At 43.5% G+C, this 5,896-nt stretch overlaps 1 long non-coding RNA gene across 1 annotated transcript in view; it reads left to right on the top strand.

Moving 5' to 3' along the window:
* Positions 1-2,676, top strand: part of LOC129392292 (uncharacterized) — a 3,642-nt gene extending 966 nt beyond the window's left edge. The window contains exons 2-3 of the long non-coding RNA XR_008617987.1: positions 1,260-1,373; positions 2,529-2,676. This is a non-coding gene — a long non-coding RNA (uncharacterized lncRNA). The remainder of the gene's footprint in view (positions 1-1,259; positions 1,374-2,528) is intronic.
* Positions 2,677-5,896: the final 3,220 nt, after the last annotated feature.

Below are 5,896 nucleotides of genomic sequence, written 5' to 3'. Positions count from 1 at the left end.
AGGGCAGAGGGAGGGGGAGGCTTCTAGGAGGTTGAGGGGAAGGGGCCTGGGAAGGGGACAGTAAGTGGGGGTGGGGAGGCAGGAGGGAAACCTGTCTATCTGATTATTTAATCATGTGAACGTGGACTCTAAATGCCCTACTGAGAAAATATCCACCAGATCACAAGGGTTTCCTGCTTACTTTCTGACATTCTAGCTTTGCTTTTTGTTTTTTTTTTTAAATATATAAACTAACCTCTATGGTTAAAAGTAGACCCCTCCACACAGCACACCCCGAATCTGTATGAGTCCCTCTTGCTCAGTTTGGACAGGGGACTTGGTCCAGCAGTTAGCACAGAGGATGCACAGGGTGTGGCCCTCAGGGTCCCAGCTCCACCATTTACCAGACATATGACCTTGGGACAGTTACTTCATCCGTCTGTGCCTCAGTTTCCTCACTTGTTAAATGCGGGTCATACTAGTTCCTACTCCTAGGATTGTTATGAGAGTTAAAGGTGTTAAAGCTGGATAACTTCCTGGAATCGTGGCCAGCACTATGTGACTGTGTGTCACGAAACAAGTGTGAATCCTAACTGCTGCCCAGCCACAGATGCCTACCGGCCATCCCTGCTGCGGGAGTGAAGTACAGGTTACACTCGTACTGGTATAGCACAAGCGTATTGCCTGTGGGCAGGGAACTTCTGATGTCCACAGGCCGGTCTAGCCATCCATTTGTTGCCAGATCAGAGGCCCCGTGGTTGATCTCAGGAATCCAAGCCGGCTGTCACACACGTGACCGTGGAGGTGACTGCGGGGGAGGGGGGACTGCTGGGGGGAAGAGGGAAAGCCTGAGTCCCCGCGGGACTGTCCCGGATGCGCTCTCCTCCCCCGTCTCAGCCCAGGCATAGTAGAGCCGCCTCTGCCTTCAACCTGCAGACACGGGACCTTGTTAAATGCAGATTCTGCTACAACATGGATGAGACTTGAAGAGGTGATGCTGGGTGTCACCAAAGGACAGACACTGTATTCCTCTCTCTGGGGTCCGTGAGTGGTCAAATTCATCAAGACAGAAGGAGAATGGCGTTTGCCAGGGACTGGGGAGGTGGGGATGGGGAGTCATTGTTTAATGGGGCCAGAGTCAGTTTTGCAAGATAAAACGGGTTCTGGAGAGGATGGTGGTGACGGTTACACAGCAGTGTAAAAGTGCTTAATATCATTGAACTGTACTCTTAAAAATGGCTAAGAGGGTAAATTTAATTTAATTAAATTAATTTTTTTAGGCCACGCGGTGCGGCTTGAGGGACCTTAGTTCCCCGACCAGGGACTGAACCCGCGCCCCCTGCAGTGGAAGTGCCGAGTCCTAACCACTGGACCACCAGGGAAGTCCCCAGAGGGTACGTTTTAGATGTTCATTCTTACCACAATGAAAAATTCTTTAAAAAAATGCAGATTCTGATTCAGCATTTCAGGAGTGGGGCCTGAGATTCTGCATTTCTATAAAACTCCTAGGGGAGGCCAGTGCCATGTGACCACACTTTGTGTTAAGGAGCACACTTTGAGCAACAAGCTGCTGCACAGCTGAGCCAGGTGTCTTGAGCTCCTTTTTAACAGTCCCAGGCACCTGCTTTGCATTAAAGCTATAGGAATGGCTTGAGTGAAATGGAATTGGACTCTAAGCCCTTTGAGAGCTCTCGCCTCCTCATTCGACACTCAGAAAAGCGGCCAAGAAAGCTTCCATCGCAACAGACACAATCCCAGCAAAATACTTCTAGAGCCAGAATTATTATCTGTTCCTCTAGGGCTGGCCTACTCACTAGGAAATTAACTTCAGCCTGCTAGCTCATCTGATCCTTTACTAGGGGGTTCTTCTAGCGGGTCTGAGCCTGCAGCTTTCCTCCGGTTAGCCCACCAACACAGGGACCACCCCTGTGATGTTCACTGCTTATCTCCCTAGCACAGTAACTAGTGCATAACAGATGTTCAATAAACACGTGTTGAATAGCTAACACATAGATAATGCTTATAAAGCAGTGTTCTGAGAATTTTATACGGTAGATGGTATTTTCCAAAGAAGGCCATAAAATGTCTCCCATTCTACATGTTCTTTTTTTTGATATTCATTTATTTATTTGGCTGCGTTGGATCTTAGTTGTGGCACGCGGGAACTTTTGTTGCGGCGCATGGGCTTCTCTCTGTAGTTGTGGCACACGGGCTCTAGAGCACGTGGGCTTAGTTGCCCTGCAGCATGTGGGATCTTAGTTCCTGGACCAGGAGTCAAACCCATGTCCCCTGCATTGGAAGGCGGATTCTTAACCACTGGACCACCAGGGAAGTCCCTACATATTCTTCTTATAATTGACCTGGATGTTCTTCCCATGGAGGAGTGGGGTTTATGTCCCCTCTCCTTGAACCTGGGTGGACTCAGTATGGATCAAATGGACATTTGAAGGCATAAGTCAAGAACTGTTTGCATAAGTTTTCAAATGCTGTATCTTTGAATTTGAATTTTTATTTTTATTATTTTCTTGGCCATGCTGGGTGGCTTGTAGGATCTCAGTTTCCCTACCAGGGATCAAACCCGGGCCCGGTGAGTGAAAGTGCCGAGTCCCAGCCACTGGACCGCCAGGGAATTCCCTCGAATGCTGTATCTTTGGAGAAAAGATCTTTCTAGAATTGGAGCAGACCTTCTTCCTGTGTTAGCCAACGATTGCCACAAAAGGGCTGGATAATAAACCATCAATAGGCTTGCAATACTTTACTCTCAGGGATCTGTGGTTTGCTGGGAGGGGTTGGACCAGGTTGTACTCAGCTGGGAGGTGGGTGGGAGGTGGTCTGGTTTGGCTGCACATGTCTGCCATCCTTTTCTAGAACCAACGGGCTCACCTAGGTCTGTTCTCAGGCAATGGCAAAGGCTCAAGAGAGCCTGCCAAACCCACCAATGCTTTTCAAGCCTCCCCAGCATCTCATTTGCTTGTATCCCAGTGGCCAAAATAGACCTCACAGCTGAAGCCACAGTCAAGGGAGGGGAGGAGAGTGAATATTTTTAACAATAGCCACACCTTTTTCCAATGTTAGCAACATATTTAGACGTGTTTAGAGGTCTTACAAATATGTGGTGACCATGTCCTCATTCCATTCAATACCCTGAACACATTATTTTCAGAGGCTGCTTGGTACCCTGTCCTATAAATGCATCCCAATGTATTTCACCACTCCCCAGTGGTTGAATATTTAGGTTATTTCCTTTTATTGCTGCTGTAATTAATATATTACAACATCCATGCCCAGGAATCTTGGTTCACATTTCTGGATAATTTTCTCAGGGTAAAGTCCCTGAAGTGGAATTTCTGATCAAAGGGACTCAATTTTAAGGCTGTGAACAGAGCCTTAATGGCAGAGAGCTTTTTTCGAACTTCGTCCTGGAAAGATTACACACAGACTGGTCTCTGTAAGTGGAAGCTCACTTACAAATTAAATTCTTTGTTGTAAAACATGTGAGCCTCAAGTGAGTTTGGGTGGCATAAGCCAATTTTGCCTAAGACTGGTCACCCACGAAAATGGGAAATTTAAGTTTTACTGGGGAGAGAAATCCTATGCTGAGATCCATAGCCAGAATGGACACATTTTTATTTTGCAAAACACCATTGGAGGAGTACAGAAGAACAAAAACATGCTTTTTGTGAGAAGTATTTCTTCTTTGTTATAGAATTCAATTGCTAAACCACACTTGGTGACCAAGACGTATTACATTTTTTAAAAATTAAATTAAAGCTCTTGGCCCCCACTCTCAAAGTTGGTGAGAAGTCCAAATCAGTCATTTTGATAGGACACACACACACACACACACACACACACACACACAAACACACACAGTCTCCAGCCAGGGCTACCATATATATAGCACTCAGGTTGCGCACAGAACTGAAACCTTGCAACCCAGATTGGGACTTAAACCCACGGTCTTTCAACTGATATCACACACCTCATCTCAGGACTTAAAGAAGCTCAGGTTCTTGATGTCTCATTGCAGAAAAGTGAGAGACAAAGTGATAGGTAAGAAGTGGATTTATTTAGAGAGAAACACACTCCATAGACAGAGTGTGGGCCATCTCAGAAGTTAAGAGGCCCCAGGGTACAGGGTGGTTAGTTTTCATGGGCTGGGTAATTTCTTTCTTTCTTTTTTTTTTTTTTATGTCCTAAATTTTATTTATTTATTTATGTATTTACATAGCAGATTCTTATTAGTTCTCTATTTTATACATATTAGTGTATATATGTCAATCCCAATCTCCCAATTCATCCCACCACCCCACCCCAACTTTCCCCCTTTGATGTCCGTACGTTTGTTCTCTACACCTGTGTCTCTATTTCTGCCCTGCAAACTGGTTCATCTGTACCATTTTTCTAGTTTTCACATATTTGCGTTAATATACGATATTTGTTTTTCTCTTTCTGACTTACTTCACTCTGTATGACAGTCTCTAGATCCATCCACGTCTGTACAAATGACCCAATTTCATTCCTTTTTAAGGCTGAGTAATAGTCCATTTGTATATATGTACCACATCTTCTTTATCCATTCATCTGTTGATAGGCATTTAGGTTGCTTCCATGACCTGGCTGTTATAAATAGTGCTGCAATGAAGACTGGGGTGCATGTGTCTTTTTGAATTATGGTTTTCTCAGGGTATATGCCAAGGAATGGGATTGCTGGGTCATATGGTAATTCTATATTTAGTTTTTTAAGGAACCTCCCTACTGTTTTCCACAGTGGCTGTATCAATTCACATTCCCACCAACAGTGCAAGAGGGTTCCCTTTTCTCCACACCTTCTCCAGCATTCGTTGTTTGCAGATTTTCTGATGATGCCCATTCTAACCGGTGTTAGGTGATACCTCATTGGAGTTTTGATTTACATTTCTCTAATAATTAGTTGACCAGCTTTTCATGTGCCTCTTGGCCATCTGCATGTCTTCTTTGGAGAAATATCTATTTAGGTCTTCTGCCCATTTTTTGATTCGGTTGTTTGGTTTTTAAATATTGAGCTGCATGAGCTATTTATATATTTTGGAGATTAATCCTTTGTCCATTCATTAGTTTGCAAATATTCTCTCCCATTCTGAGGTGTGTCTTTTCATCTTGTTTATGGTTTCCTTTGCTGTGCAAAACCTTTGAAGTTTCAATAAGTCCCATTTGTTTATTTATGTTTTTATTTCCACTACTCTAGGAGGTGGATCAAAAAAGATCTTGCTGTGATTTATGTCAAAGACTGTTCTTCCTATGTTTTCCTCTAAGAGTTTTATAGTGTCTGGTCTTACATTTAGGTCTCTAATGCATTTTGAATTTATTTTTATGTACGGTGTAAGGGAGTGTGCTAATTTCTTTCTTTTACATGTAGCTGTCCAGTTCTCCCTGCACCACTTATTGAAGACACGGTCTTTTCTCCATTGTATATCCTTGCCTCCTTTGTCATAGATTAGTTGACCATAGGTGCGTGGGTTTATTTCTCGGCTTTCTATCTTGCTCCATTGATCTATGTTTCTGTTTTTGTGCCAGTACCATATTGTCTTGATTACTGTAGCTTTGTAATATAGTCTGAAGTCAGGGAGCCTGATTCCTCCAGCTCCATTTTTTTCCCTCAAGACTGCTTTGATTATTCAGGGTCCTTTGTGTCTCCATACAAATTTTAAGAGTTTTTGTTCTAGTTCCATAAAATATGCCATTAGTAATTTGATAGGGATTGCACTGAATCTGTAGATTGCTTTGGGTAGTACAGTCATTTTCACAATATTGATTCTTCCAGTCCAAGAACATGGTATATCTCTCCATCTGTTGGTATCATCTTTAATTTCTTTCATCAGTGTCTTATAGTTTTCTGCATACAGGTCTTTTGTCTCCCTAGGTAGGTTTATTCCTA

This window comes from Physeter macrocephalus, chromosome 1 (assembly GCF_002837175.3).
Source record: "Physeter macrocephalus isolate SW-GA chromosome 1, ASM283717v5, whole genome shotgun sequence".
NCBI lineage: Eukaryota > Metazoa > Chordata > Mammalia > Artiodactyla > Physeteridae > Physeter > Physeter macrocephalus.
The sequence above is the reverse complement of the archived record's forward strand: the minus strand, read 5'-3'. Positions and strand labels throughout refer to the sequence as shown.